This window comes from Varroa jacobsoni, unplaced genomic scaffold (assembly GCF_002532875.2).
Source record: "Varroa jacobsoni isolate VJ856 unplaced genomic scaffold, vjacob_1.0 scaffold_1417, whole genome shotgun sequence".
NCBI lineage: Eukaryota > Metazoa > Arthropoda > Arachnida > Mesostigmata > Varroidae > Varroa > Varroa jacobsoni.
Genome location: NW_019214319.1, coordinates 80,167 through 96,611, shown reverse-complemented (window position 1 = coordinate 96,611; position 16,445 = coordinate 80,167). Strand labels below are relative to the sequence as shown.

The 16,445-nt window shown below is 45.3% G+C and overlaps 1 protein-coding gene across 3 annotated transcripts in view; it reads left to right on the top strand.

Moving 5' to 3' along the window:
- Positions 1–16,445, top strand: part of LOC111269805 (neural cell adhesion molecule 1) — a 76,080-nt gene that overhangs the window by 52,273 nt on the left and 7,362 nt on the right. The gene's annotated exons all lie outside the window — the stretch shown is intronic.

Below are 16,445 nucleotides of genomic sequence, written 5' to 3'. Positions count from 1 at the left end.
AGAACGGAGGATGCTGATGCCATCGTTCTTTTTGGCATACGTCTACAATGTCGATCCAACAGCTGAAGGAAATGCGACGAAGGGGCGTCGTACAACAAAAATAACAGCAGAGGCAGAAAAAATAGAAAAGCGGCTCTGATGACGGCAATAGGAGCGAAAATCGTATAGCGTTTCACCGTTTTCATCGTCGACGGGACGCGCCGTGCCCATAATAAGCGGCAATATGTGCATCAACAATAGCGATGTTCGCACATTAACTACGGGCGACAGTTTCGACGCTATTGATAGACAGTATGCTTTACCCTTTGTCTGCGCTGTACCCTACTTGCTACTAAGCTTGGTTTATATTCCTATGCGTGAGCGCAGGTTCTTGATGAAACGCCGAAACCTAAAGTAAATACATAATGACCATAATCTTAGTAATAACAATTACTGTTAATGTTGTTATTCCTTTAAATAGAGCAGTAAAGGTATCAATAGAAAAAAAACTCAATAGGAGAGGGTCAGCATATCCTGATGACAGCTTTGCAAGATAAAAGCAAAAAATGTTGCTGAAAAACATGGCGTCAGCACTAGCAATATATCGCAAGAGAGCGTAAAAAGTCAGATTGACTCCGGCGCTTATGGCCGCTTGGTGGATGGTAGCCAACAAGTGACCAGCTCCGATAGGATTATGCTGTCCCCCATGAACCTGACCGAGTGGTGCGGATAGTTTTAGAAGCGTCGAACGATACCCACCGAAGAGATGTCTGCATCGCACCGAAGTTAAACCGAGTAGCTGAGGGCGTGATGGACTAAGGTACCATTGTGACAATGGTGATGTTGCCGTGTTTCTAATGCGATCTGTCACACGTTCTTCGACTTCTCGCGCGAGCTGCGTCACTAAATCGAGCTACCTGAACAACACCCGATATGATAGTAGTTGTCGTTATTGTTCGAGACGACAGGAAAGCAGCGGCGATGACGATGCCTCAAAAAGCATATCTGCGGTAAAAGCAAACCAATGAAATGCAGACCGGAGGAAGAGTGACAGGCGATGAAGCAAGGTAAAAATATGACCATGGCAAATCAGCTGCTGCTGTTTTACGGGTAGTAACACAGTAAAACGGTAGCGAAAAATGCTCCATAACTGACGGTTAGCAGTCGACGAATGCTGCTATTGCTGCTGCTGGAGGAAACGCGCCGTCCAACAGGTTGAAAGGAACATCGAACAGTTGGGGGTACGGAAAAAACAAAACTAACTGAGCACGCTACGTCGCACAAATACAATGAATTCGCGATTTTGCCGGTGATATTGATTTTTGCTGCTGCTGTTAGCGGCGCTGATGATGATGGCGGCGGCGCTGACAGCGCCAATGGCGGCAACTTGTGTCCGAAGCGGTTGCCACTGGAATTGCAATAACTGTGGCACGTTTTATGTTCTCTTGACCATCCGCGTTTGTTGTTGGCTGTGGTTCATTTTCTGTGTGTGAGTGGGTGTCTACATTCAGAATAGACGCGGGCGTAAAACGTCTTTTGTTAAGTGTCGTCGTCGTCGTTTTTGAAAGGCCCAAGCAAATTTTGATTTTACGCGCAGGAAGACGTTAATATTTCAGTATTATTACGGGTTATGTTATGGGTTACGCTCATTTGCCGATGGTTACGTTGGTTGCGGTAGAATCTAACTTCAAGAAATAGCTGTGACTAACTGTTATGTGGCTAACTTGTTCTACTAAAGTGGACATTGAATTGTTATTGAAAAGGACTTTCGTAGACAGCGTAGATTCTATACCAGAGAAAGCGATGCCTCGCGAAAATCGAGAATAAATAATGAACACAACGAAAGCTGGGCTGTCGAAACAAAGCAGCTTGCCGCTTTTGGTCAATTACGCTTTGGCAAGTCACACTAAGTCTTATCAAGAGGCTAACGAAAAAACTAGAATCAGCAATCGAAATGTCGGTGGAAGATTAATAAATATGGCTATTTGCCTGAGGTTTGTAACCATAGCTTGGAAACTAATAAGGACCATCCCTTGTTTGTCTTCCGTCAAATATTACTCAGCTTTTCAATAGCAGACTATAACTATAAATAAGTACAAGTTGTCGAAGTCTGCATGAACTCCTAACGCAGTGACAAATTGGTGCCTATTGAGCGGTTGCCAGTCGCTAATGATTTGGTCCATTCCTGTTGAGGCACGGGAATCCCTAGCGTGTTAGCTACCTTAGATAAAGTAACAGTTTTTGCTTCTTTACCCTCGCCTGTCTCCAACTGAAGGTGACGTGGAGACAAAAAAAACAAGTCATAAGAATACAAACATGCGACGTTAATTAACCCGTGCGAACGCGTTGGCAGCTAATTAAACTTCTATAACAATGACATTATTTCAGTTCATATCTGGCTTACTTTTTCTCTACATAGACGTCACGACGTCGAAGCGAGTTAGGACCTCACTTTGCCTACGCCTCAGTTGAACACAGCGGCGACAGCAGCAGTAGAAATAACAGCTTAAAAAGTACAAGGAGTTGCACCTTTTTTGACAGTCTGGCAGAATTGTCCAACGGCCGCTCATATCCCTCCCTGGTCACTTATCGACGCCTGCGTGTGTTAATAGGGCTATCATCAATCCATCCGCTGGCTGGTGAGTAGTCAGTCGACGTTCACGCCGTAGCCGCTGTTGCTGAAAGAGACGTGATTGCGATGAAAATAGTGGCAAACAGAAACAGAGACAAGTGCCAAAGGGAACCGAAATGGAAGCCGTAAACAATACAAGGCTTGCAGATGAACGACCAGCATGGATTGGCTTGACACAAAAAGCCGGGCAGCACAAAATTTTATTGTTGGCGTGTGAAGCGATGTAACAGAGAACAAAAAAAAATGTAGAAAGGTAGCAAATATCGGATACAGCCGCTGAAAGCGAGCCTCTGAGTTTAAAAAAAAAAAACTACCATTCTTTCTGTGATAAGTTTCTGGCGTTATTGAGTGGTTAGAGAAACGTTCGCCCTCGGTCTGTTGTAGGCAGTCCGGGGCAAAGGCGAGCTGCCGTAGAAGATTACGTCGAAGTTGAGGACCTAACCAATGCGGGGTCAGGTAAGTTCTCCCCGTTGCGAAGGCGGCCAGGTGACAGTCAGTAAGCAAAGCTATTTTAATTCAATCGAGTTACTCGCATCGGTTCATTAAAACAAAAATAGAATAGTCCATAGTGTATGACTAGTGTTGTCTTCGACACAGAGAGGTAATAATTTAATAGAAAAACAAAAAAGGAAAAGGTCTTAAAGAGTAGATTGAGGGATGACGAGGTAAGAGTTGGCATAGGCGACAAGTCGATCGTCTGAATGTGACTATAATTACGCTTAAACCGGATCAGTTGACGTCGATATACACGGAGATGTTGTATGCTCTTACGTTTACTAAATCGGCTAATGGTAATAAACGATTATTGTATTATCAGTACTATACGTCTGACTTACGAGTGTTGACATTTACGCATAGTTATGGAATAAATTTGAAGACGAAACTATTAAGTGTTACAATTGCAGTCCGAAAAACAGCAAAACTCAAACATAATCAACACGCACAATGGGACTCAGTCAATCAATGGGTGGACATAAGTCAGTGTTATTACACGAACACATGAAAATGAAGTTCCGAAGATAGAAGAGGTGAATTTTTCCCTCGACTTGCTATAATCGCGTCCCGTCCCGTCTTATGCTATGCGACGAACAATCTGGCTATGCTAACAATCTAGTCTAGTTACCATCGATAGTTGATAGCGGCCATGGCGACACCTCTGTTAGCGAAACATACCGTAAACACGAACGCGCATAGTCGAGCAAAGAGCCGCACGACGCCGGCATCAGGGACGCTTTGAAAACCTAAGCCCGGACAAAAGCAAATCAGTTGGCGCACAACACGTCGCCGATTGCAGTAATAACAGAAGACGCAGTCGCCAATGAAGTTCATGGCGACTTGTCGAGAACTGTCCTCGGGTAGTTCGTGCGTTTGGTTTGTGACAAAACGAAAAACACTTTTTATCGTCTTCGCAGGATTTGCCCCTGGCGACGTGCATCCGCTAAGTATAGACGACGCTGGAGACTCTGTCTTGACTGGTTGACCGAGCATTAAATAGGAAAACTTGTTAGGCTGTTTCTATAACGTCCTGCTCTGAAAAGGCGGCTCCTTCGGAACAGGCCCGCATCTACAGCACGTCCTCGTGATGGCGTAGTAAATAATTTGTTCGTCTGCTACATCTAAGGGTGTACGTGGTAGTCTGGGTTCGAATCCGAGCGTGGACGACACGCTTGCTTTTCGTGCTTGAAGTGAGTCGTGGAATGGAAGGTCTAAGGTGTCGGACATCAAACTAGACAAAATTTCTGTTTTGCTCCCCATAGTATATGTGGATACAGGACAGCAATCCTGGTCAGGAAATCGGAATAGAACGAGTACTGGTTTCGCTGATATTTACATGTACTACAATAGCTATTGGTTGTTAATTTATCGTTCACGATGGTTTCGTTCGGGATTAAACAGTAGTTGGCGCTGCGGTTCATTATACATATTTTTTTTTCCTTATGAATTACAAAAGTGGCAGTGGTCAGTGATTCAAAAGACAGTTAAGTGACAGATAGGATTACAGACGCTGTCATGTTCTGGCTGAATCTATATATCAGATGCCTTGCTAAGATCGACAGCGAGGTATAACCTATTTCAGGGCTGCCCTTGAATTCGCGTCTAGCTTATTTTTCGATGTCTTGTAAGAGATCTGTTCTGGCTTCTCGTTGTGGTTGGATCCTACCACCCGAAATCTTTACGATATTCAACTCTACCCGTAATCAACGGACTGCCCCTAATTATTAACTTCTGTCTACTAGCAGAATGCATATTATCAGATTATCCGGTCTCCAAAATTGTTCTCTGCAGTCAGCGATCCTTCAAACAACAGACGAAGCCTTCTAAGAAAGTGGGCCAAATCCCTGCACCAAAAACCAGACGAAGCATGTCAGGTAGCAGCAGCAGACGCGCATCTACCAAATACCCACTTATCCAAAACGAACTGACAGTTCTAATCATTCACATTGTCCCTACGGTCCATGATGTTGCCTTCTTCCTGTTCAGTTCTACTACAGTGACTATTCAAATAGGCTATAACATGGCAATAATGATAACAACGACGACGACGGTAAAGGATGAATGGCGGAAGAACGAGTTGGTCTGCGCCAAATTCCACAGTCTCATATGTGATAGAAACTGAAGAATCGAATCACTCGCGTCGATGTTATAGCGGCGTAATGCTACTTATGCTGTCGTAGTAGATGTGCCCATGTTCTACGGTGTTTTCTTTAGCGTTTGTATCATTTTTCGCAATAGTCGCCATCCGTCCGAGTGGAGTCGTTAGAAGGCTCGGTCTCGGTCTTTTCGCCCGGTTTGCACTGACGGCCATTTGTCCAGCCTTCTCCCTGATAGTCAACGACATCATTTCATGCTATTTTATGCTAGCAACATTGCCAATACTATTTCAGGCTCCTTCAAAGGGCTGGGACTGTGCATAGTACCTGTTTGTCTGCTTCACTCTGAAATCATCCTGATGGGACAAGGATGAAATGGAAGTGGACTCGGGGATAAAATAACCTCTTTGATGGCCGTACAGCCGACAACGGGCGATAGCGCTGTCTTAGTATGTTAACCGCACCCAGGGCTCCACCCTGGGACCTGCTGGCTGCACGCTCGGTCGCTGGTCGGTTATTACTTTTGCTCAATTGGCGGGTGCAGCTCGACCCGACGCTTAGACGATCAAGTTGGCTGTTACGTTTGACGCCACATTCACCGTTTACTCCTGTCTTCAAGTGGTGATACGAACGATGGGTCGTTGCCGTAAGGGCTGCTGGATGTTGATCGTAGATGTTCCTGCTGCTGATGCTGATGCCAGCGGAACGAGTTTCCAGTTGGCAATAGGCCACGGGCCACACAGATATGCACTGAGCTGGGCGTTCAACGAATGGCACGATATAGGGCTGTTGACCATCGATTGCCTTGTGTGTATACAGGTTTATACATGCTTATTATTATTATCATCGTTATTGTACTCTTTGTACGTGCAGTATAGATATAACAACGGTTGCGCTTTTTACTCCTGCTATTGGACTTGGACAGCGTGTTTACTTGTTTTTTTTTTGCATACTACGCCACTAGCTACACAAGCGGTGTCAGCGAGGGGTGTCCTATGCTGGTAATTTATGCATATCCTTCAAATACATACACCAGGACGTTGTGATTGGAGGACCTGTGTATGTTATGCTAGTTTTTTTGTACCACTATCACTATCTACAGATGGTCACTAAAACAGATAGAACATTGGTCGCGGACGTGCACCCTTGGTGGGCTGGCTATTAACAAATAAAGAAGGCGCAGGCTTCGGTGTAGGCAAGCCACCGCATAATCTACAGCGTCGGCTGTATACAGTCTGCTTTCAGCAATGAAAAGAATTAAAATCCATTGAACCAAATATGCTCAGAATAACTGTCTTATATATGCGCCGTGTATCTGCGCATCGTTTGTCATCAATTTGGGACCAGAAATTAGCATGGCCGTGCGAATATGCACCCAGACACCCACACAAACATTATAGCCATAGAATCGTCTCGGTGTCCGTATTGTACAATCGTACATCTTCTGCTCTTCAAAATCGTGCACTGCTGGTTTAATGGGCTACTACGTCGATGACGCCCGTAACGAGCGTGCACATTAGTCGACTGGTCAACCTGGACCGACTCGCAAACCCTATCTCTACCACATTACTGTGGTAAGATTCGTTTACAGCTTCATTTCTTCACGTCTCTATGTACTTGTTCATGCTCAATAGAAATATCTACTACGATAAAACAACTTACAACTTAACAACTATCGACTGCCCATGTGTGACAAGTTATGTCTCAAAATTGGCCATACGTTTTACATATGTAATGCTTAGCCCGTATTAGCATTCTGCGATGAAGCCGAAGGCAAACAAAACAGCATGACACAGACCACTTATTCGTAAATCTTCACCGCTAATGTCGTTGTTCTTGTTATTATAACTGCGTTAGAGCCGGAAGCTTGGTTACCTTAAACTGGCTAAGTTCTGAGCGGATTTACGTCTTCTGCTAACGTGTTTTTAGTTCAATTCAGGTAACTTTAGTTGATTCCGTTTTGTTTGTCGGAGATCGGCCGTTGAGAATACGCTGATTTCGATTCATATGTGCTCCGACAGGCTCTAATACTTATGCCCTTACAATGGTTTTCTGCAAGTTTCAAGCAAGTTGTCATGTTGAACTGTTCTTTCATCCCTTTGTCTCCCACGCCAAGCGTCTATCTTTCTGGTATGGCGTGTCTGCGATTGCGACCATATCTGCTCGCCGAAACGCGAAGGCGTCGACAATGGCGATCTTGTCGTGTCTGTACTGCTCGTATCCATATAGCACGCACGCTACATACATGGAGGGATTTCCTCTACTTTTCGTGATGACCTGATTAGAACATTAGATTGTCGCGAGCCTGTTAAAGGACAAACGAATTAGCAAAAAACGCCGATTACGACAACGATCATGTTGTGCAAGACGAAGATGGTGTGGACGCGCGGCGTAGGGGACGATGCCCTACAACTGCTGAAACAAATGCTGAAATAATCGTCAGGACTCGCCACAATAGACGAATACACGCCAATAATGTCAAGATCTGCTCATGATGTGGATCATGCTAATGATGATTAGAACAAACCTTCATCGTTCAAAGCATCGTTCTTTTGTTTCAAGTTGAGTTTACGGGTCACTTGTCTTGCCCCGCCTGTCCATTTGTTGTGAGTGTATACTGCGTAAAGTTACGCAGAGGTTCGTGCTACTATTCCTTAGCCTTTCGAACTTTACCCGCGGCTAACAACCACGGCCGATTGGTCCAACAAGCCCAACCACTAATATGGTCTACAAACTTGGTTGTGAAAAAAATGTATCTATCATACTTAATGTAACATACGTATTGTTATTCTGTGCACTTAGCGGAGAGTCTCCGTGCGCTATAATATCAGTTCATTGAATCGTCGATATGCTCAGCTATTGTTGTTATCGGTGCGGTTGATAAGCCGACAACTGTTTTTAAGCGGCCACTTTCTACTGCCGCATGACAAAGTATCATCGAGCGCAAAGTTGTGAAGTTTAGCCGTTGACCGAGCGAAACACCGCAGGGAACGCGCTCGGACGAATGTAAACCGTGCGCTATGAGAGACATAGCTGTCATTCGATCGAGCAGCTTTGCCGCTAATGTTGTTGTTCTTAATGTCCCTTTACGCGGGCAAATTCTGCTAGAAGTATACAGATGTCGAGTTTCATTGTTGTCATCATTATTATTATTATTATTATGTGATGCACTAATGGCGCGTGCTGGAATCACCGCTGCACTGTGCTGCCCCGCCCTTCGGTTACATGAAGCTGAAGCGCTGACGACAGTCACCACAATAACATTAATAATAGCAACAAGAACCGAGTATCGACTCGGCTTGTTTTCGTTGCAAACAAACTATGGCGCCACAATGATGGTGATGATCCATAATGATGATAATAATGATCAGACACGAAGTGTTTAGTTCAGCAGTTATTGTTTAGCAGTTGTGGTGATAGAGGTATACGCGTTTGTGTCGTAGATGCAGGCGAGATGCGGCTATTTGTCAACCAACGGAGAATGGACGGTAGATGTTCCGCACCGTTCAGACGAAAAATGCTACCGATCTTTCCAACGGCTGCAATTTTCCAAAGCCGAGATCCAGACACACGTCTCGTACCTATTTCAGTTATTGCGGATCAATTGCCTTTTGGTTTTGTAGTAGTTGTCGCTCACACTCGATGTGGCCAACATCAACTGAAGAGCGGAACGCACGATCTAACGAGACGTCAGAAGTTTGCACAAACTACTAGCAAATTACACGAAAATACTTAAGAAGTATGTTTCACTTCTTGTAGTAGGTGACGCTATGCATTTCGCTTCGACACAACGCGCACACATGACCCAAACACGCGATATATATAGCACGTGTTGACATCTTCACCAGCTACGTTCTCTGTCGTCCCTCCGTGCTCGCTTCCGTCAGACGCAGAAACCCTTTTAGTTTATCGACGGCGCATCCCGATCTCTACTAGATCCATTAACGATAGAAGTTGCCATGTCATATCGGTCGTTGCGGTGGTTGGAAGAACGCCGACTCGTTAGGCAGTCCGCAGATCTGCCGCGCCTGACTTTTTGACTGTTTATGTGTTGGCTGTCGAACGTTACTATTCATATTACGTCGCAGAATTAGCAGGGAGTGGAAAAAGGGTGAATTACTTCGTATCCCGGCAACAGCAATCATAGCAAACGTAGTACGATCAAGTGCATTCGAGTAGCGCGTTCTCTTCGATGCTAGATGTGCTTTTCGTTGGATCACGGCTGTGAACGTTAAGGAAACTGGTCGATTGCACTCGCATGATCCTTCTTTTCCAGTAAATGCCCTTGTAGTGAACATTCCGTCTGTCTGTTTCTTCGAACACCTCCACAAACAGCTTTCCGTCTTCAACGAGGGGCCGACCGGCGGTAGCAGCGGCATCTAATTGTTATAATCGATGGTGAATTTCCGCAAATTTACTATTCGCGACAGTAAGATGACGGTGCCCACGGGTGGCCAACCTGCGCTCGCTTTTCGACTCTGATTCGAAGTGTGTGGGGTCCTTAAGTTGCTTGAACAAGGGTGGAAATCGGGCGAGGATCACTACGGCTGCGTCGTGTTAGCTATTCATTTCGTAGAAAAGAGCTTCGTCTGACCGTTGGCTCGCCATAGGTTTTTGGGTTTAGATTAGTTTACGCGATAAAAGATAAAACGAAAGTTGGGCAGTATTTAGCCAGAGCGGAGTTTACCCTTTATCGAGCGAAAGCAGTATGCGGAATATGACATAGGCATAGTTCTAAGCTAGTAAGCGTCATTGATTTACTCTGCGTCGACGATAAAGTGGGTTCGGTGGGAATCTGAATGATGGTACTGCTGAGTGTGAGGTAGCTTGGCGAGGTGGTCGACTGACTATGTGGGTCGTGAAATCGACAAGCAGCCATACAATAATACCGTTATTATCATGACAAACAACCGTAGCCAATATTGGTATGTTGAACTATGAATATCGAAAGACAAACATTCACTATTTCTCAAATGGATTCATGTGTGCACACACAGATAATCATTGATCATAGAGGCCTGTCAGATGCGCAGTAGACACTGCCCACTTTCGGTTTCGTTTCGTCTAAAAAAGTACTGCCAGATAAGCTATCTGCTTGGTGGAGGCGTGCGAGACATGGATATAACCCGATTCAATATTCATCATTATTTCCGCTTCTACATTGGCGACAACGGAATCAACTGCATCAGGTGCTATTACCGCTTCGGCTGCTGGAACCGACCTCAGATGTCATTAACGCCTGAAGATTGCTTCTACAACGACGATCCCTAATCGCTGCCGATCCCAACCGCGCGCCGGGAATTGTGCGCAGAAAAAAGACGTAGAGATGGAAATGACGAAGTAAAAAACGGAGACCTATAGAGTGGTCCATAGACTAGAAAATGAATAGCGACTTCGTCTTACACTCTTCGGCCTTTCGCTTTCTGCCGAAGAAGGCTACAGTTGGAAAAGATCGCAATGCTGCCCCGGCAGGCTAACGTTACGGAGAAGTAAGAAATTGAACTCAGACAGCAGCTTTAAGGGCCGCCCCTGCCGTCGTCGCTGCAAACGTAACTGGTACTTGTTGCCGGCCTCTGCCGGTTTTCATCGCTGCCACGCGTCATCCCAAGCGACAGCAGCCATGATTGTAAAGGTATTATCATTATTACATTATACTTGTCTCTGTATAGCCGCTATGGTGTGTCCTGTCTTCGTTGTATCGCTGGGATATCGGGCGAGCCCGGCGACTAGACGAGGAACAGTCGCTCTTCGACATAAATGGACACTGCCGCAGGGAAGGAATCAAACTAAGTGAGAAACTTGTGTCGTCCGAAGCCATGCAAGCGGCTGAAGGGCCCCGATGACGAAACGCACGCATTGAGAGACAAACGGACTTCGACCCCGCAATATTATACTATGATTATATACTGTGGTAGTACTATCAGTGCTGCTGCTGCTGGTAGCACTAGCATTACTGCGTTATAATATTATAGTTGACTGAAATAGGATGAAATCGCGACTAGCCGGTGACTCATTCCAGCAAAAGTCCAGAACATGCGTAGCTGGCCAAAAGTCAACCGACAGCAACAATGATAACACCAGCAGACATTGACACAGCAGACAACATAAGAACGATGCAGGAGCAGCTGGTGGCCCCGGCTCAAGAAGGCCTTTAGTGAGTCTTCCCCGCGAGCTGTTTGAAGGAATTTGCCTGACAAGCGGCAAATATAATTTGAAAGAGTGGCCGCAGCGCCGGCAAAACAAGACATACACAAAGATCAAAATGGCTGACGAAGCAGATATAAGCGAAGAGGTGTATGGCTACATGGAAACTAGCAATAGCATCAGGCCGTGTCATACTTTCAGGCAATACGCTAGAATCATCGATGCCAATTTCTCTTCCATGGAGCCTGCGAACGCGATAACGGAGTTGGGTGAAATGAACGTTTAGCTGATACGGCTTAGTCCACTGCAATAGCATAAACATCAGAGACAGAATCAATAGTAACATTATAGTTTCATTGTTTCAATGCGGCTCTACTTAACGTTTCTGTTCTGCTTCCAGAAACGCAAGCCAGAAGAGGGCAGCAGTCATCCACTACTTTTTCATAGGATGGCTCATGTTTGTGGTGCTAACAGCAGCGAACCACCGATGGCGCTTATCTGATGATGATAATGATGCTAATTTTTGCCAGTCGCGCCATCTTTGTCGTCTATTTAGTCCCTGTCATTTACTTACCGTCGTGGGGTCTGTGATAATGCTGTTTTTGTCTACGATATAGCTTCCTTGTACGGACGGAACAGAAACTAAGACACATGCTTAGTGCTGTTGCTAAAGACATGAAGATGATTCAATGGCTAAGTAGCCGTTTATTAGTATATTTGTCTCCCTGAGATTCGAAGTAGATTTGAGAGTTCTGTCGTGACACCATGTATATCTATCTATCTATATATATATATATATATATATATATATATATAGGATAGGGCCTGTCGGCAGGATAAATCGGCTCAATAATTTCGACAGCTCAGTCGGAATCCGCCAGAGGACCGCCGTGTCGCTGACCCGGCAATGACAGCGATCTTCATCCTTTCGGCAGTCATTCTTCGCTGGATCTGCTTGCAGAACTCGGTTCCACAAAATGTCAAGTAAGCAAAGTGTCGCTTTGTAGTCTGTCCATTTGTCCACAAAGAAAAGCATCTAGAAATGTGGAAGTGTGGTTGACTTGGCAGCACGAGCTTGATGGCGGAGTATCCAAGTCCCACTATTATGGCCTAAGCTCATTCCACAGGCCATAATCGTGGGAACCTTCTCTGCAGCTTAGTCTGCTTTATATCTCTGTGGGTTTACTATGAGTCTGAGATCATGTCAAAACAACACACTGCAGTAATTCTAACACCCCGATCACCCGGCGGAGTGCATCTATTTACTGGATGCCGAGCAGGAACAAGGATCCACAGTTCATTTCGAGAAAATGCTAGTTGTGGTAGGAAAGTGATCACAGATGTTTAACTTCTGTTTGTTTGCGATAGATTCTAAACAATCACCCGTTCTCAATTCCGTTCCTGCAGTAGTTTTTGTACGAGTATTCGTGTACGATGGATGCTGGAAGTCCAAACTAATTATAGGTATGCAAAACGATCTCGCTTACGTCTTCCAGTAAGCAGTACGTTTCCATTCACGCCATCCGTTTTGCCTATTTCTTTTTTACCTTTTCTATTGTTTGCGACCCTTTAGTCAACCTCAAAAAGAGTTTTCTGTTTAGGGTAACGTTTGTCGCCTAAGAGGCGTCCCTTATACACAGTGTATTACATGTGTTTACTGCAGGATATTCGCGATCTTTTGTTGGGGTCTCTATTGCTTAAATGAAACATCTTAGACGATAGTCTATGTAGATATGTACCCGCCTATAGATTCGTTTGTGTCAAGATTTGTCTATGTAGGGAACACATCTGGAAATCTCTTCCGCATGAAGGTGATCGCACAAGTAGGAACACATATATTCAATCGTCAATTGTTTGTTTTTCCGACTTTGTAGGTTTCCGCTAGACTTTTCAAAAGTTTTGCGAAAGTTTTCAGCAGATCAACTACATTTGTCATACGTTCTTCTTTTTTCAGAAATCATGTCTACAACCGAAATAATCACCGTATGCCATAACTAACGGTATCACGCGTAACAACAGTTCCCATTAGGCTTATAAAATACTGATATTGATGAATATGGACGACTTCGGGCCTATTATTATATTTAGTATTTTATTACGTGATTTCATTGAGCCTGCATGTGTCCATGGTTACAACTATCGAATGCAGGCTAATGAGAATCCTAGTTTGGGCTGCTTATTAAGATCGGCATCTATGGGCTTCTGTTCAGTCTGCTCACAGCTCGGTGTATATTATTTGAATTGTTTCCCATCATCGTCGACTTTCATTACTTTTTTAAATCCCAGCAATGGGCAATTCTGTACGTGTCACCGCTGATGTTAACGGTCGCAGTCTCTCCACGTTGTGCTAATGGCATCGAAAGCAGTTCCAGGCTGGCAGCTGCGGCTTCTGGCCTATGAAGCGGCTCTTGATAATACCGTACAGAGCTAATTAATGTCAATGTGTGCTTTTTTTTTTGGCCCGCTGATTGCTGGAATCATTCACTCGAGCTGAGCATCTGGACCATCGTTATATACGTTGCTTGTGACTCTGTACAGTTATCTAGTTGCTGTAATGACGCCAGCCTGAGCCTGAGAAGACGCGGTATCGTCTCGCTGTTCCACTGCAATCTTGTCTGTGTGCAGGAAACTAGTCCAGCCGTCGCGGCTACGGTTGGTCGCTGATTGGCTGCCTCCCGCGGACGGATGCCAGGGTCCAGATCCTGGTGCAGCAGGATAGCGGCAGCGCTGCTGTTGCTGCTTTGGACAATCATCCTTGTCATTGTACTTATCACGTGGTCATGCCTGTTTGTCTACTATAATAAATAAGCCAACTGCTATCGTAGCCACGATCTGCCGGGATAAACGTCCGTCCGAAAAACTTACTATTCGCTCCCTGGAAGTACTGATAGGACGCGCGTACATCGGTTACCCGCAAAGATGACAACGGCACAAACAGCAGCAACTATAGTAGCGGTAGTAGGCGTCGCCGATGGCGGAACGTCTTCGACACAACTGATCTGCGTTTTTCGGGCTTTCTTTGGTCGATCGCGGATTCTCGCTTAAGGCCAGCAGTCCATCGACTGCCTTCGTCTCCTCGTCGACGTTCGAACTATGCCGCAATAGTAATGTTTACGGCAACTACAACAAAAAAAGGAAATCCGAAGACTTATCGGAAAGCGAGTTTCGTATGGGCTCGACATGGCAGACTGATGCCAGGATACCTGCCTGCAGCGATATATTGTACAGGCACTTGGTCGGCACAATATATCGCTGTGGACAGGTAGACTAATAAGGCAGGGCACTATCAGCGCCGTTGATTCAACATGCTTCAGCACTCTTATCGAATGGACCCAGGACGACGATGACTACGGCGCCGCTGGCGTTATAAGCGTTAGTCGAATCAACAGGTGCCGAAAGCTGATAGTGGAAATTAATGCGGTGAAAATTGAAAACGATTTTACCTTCTACAACGATCGTCGTACATTGTAGTCCATTCTTTGTAGAGTATGCAAGGCTGGTCGCAGTTGGCCCCCCGAAATACTCGGTTTTTATGTTTGTTTCGTCCGCTAAGCTGGTCTCCCACGTTTTTTCTATTTTCATTAGGCTACATTCTAGCAGCGGTAAACGTATAATAGGTGCAGTGGTTATATTCTGGTCTGAATTATTTATTCCATGCCGCCACACAATACTAGAGCCCCGAACATGGTGTGTGAAGCGTCCGATTCGTGAGCAGTGGCAGAGTCGCAAGCTGTCCACTCTTCGCGTTTGCCGACTGTGAAGGCTGATGACAATCCAGTGCGATATAGACGCACGTAAAGTGGCTTCAGCAGCGGCGACCAGCTCTAACATATGGGTTTAAAAGCGGCTTGGCAGTAAAAAGTCTGATAACAACAAGCGCGCATAAATGACAACGCCATGCAATGAAGACCATAAGTAGACAGGTGCTTGTAATCATGCGCACACACACACACACACACACACACACGCCCGCTGTTTAACACAGGCATGGTGGAAATCTGTACTTTCTCAAGATGGTGTGGTACTTCTCTCCGGCTGTGTTTATATTGTAGTTCAAGTTCAAGGAGTCAAGCTGGTCAGTCTGCCAATCGTGAATGCACTACGGTGAAAAAGCTCTCGTAAACCATGAACCAACAACCGCGAGACGCGCCAGTGTTGGAGATTATCGCATTGGCATCGAATAGTACCACGCAGACTCAGATTTTCCAAGTACATGCGTAACGAGGTGTGTAGCTTCGCATAGTCTGATATGGTCACATACGTATGAAATTATACAAGACCTCGTGTAATATCGTGGTAACCGTACAGAACTACAGTAGAAGGAAACGAAGGAACAAAGCAGCAGCGAGTAAGTTCGGAAATGCCATAATTAGATACCAGGATGCCAACACAGTTTCCGACGACGTTGGCAGTTGGTAACGGCTTCTTACTTGAGCAGTTGGTTGGCAAACTTCTTTTGGACAGCCTTGTTTTCTTTGCTAAACCAGAGTATCATAGACCACTACGCTCTTACAATAGTGAGCACAGTGTGTACACAGAAGATCCGTATACGGTGGGTGCTTTCCGATGTCGCCAAAGGCTCAGTCAACCTGACGCGTTAATCGTTCCGATGGCCTTCGGCAACGCGAGCGTAACATCGCCTGATCATTGGGCGCAACAATGGTATCGACCACTGCCATATCGCTGCCCTCGCAGGACTCCACTGGCCTGATGACACCAACCCGGGGGCAAACTTGTTTCGTTTTGGTCGCTAAACCGGGAAATTTCGTTGGTGGCCCTCATAGCAAGAAAAGCAGAAACTGATAAGAAAGCCATATTGTGAGAATATATGCATGCAACACACAGGCGTAAATAATAATCAACACCTAGGACATTTAGGGTTCTCAGTGAAAAACATAGTCAAACACAGAAATTGTTATGCGTGTCGAAACATTGCACAAGGGGACTCAATGTTAACGCTGGTTGATTGTAGAGGGACAGATTAACCATAACCACAAACTGTTGTTGGGTTTGTTTGGTTTTGTGTAGTACGGCTTAAACAGCGAATCGGTGGTATGGCTGTTCGATCTCTCCGATAGGCCACAGTATTTTAACGGACG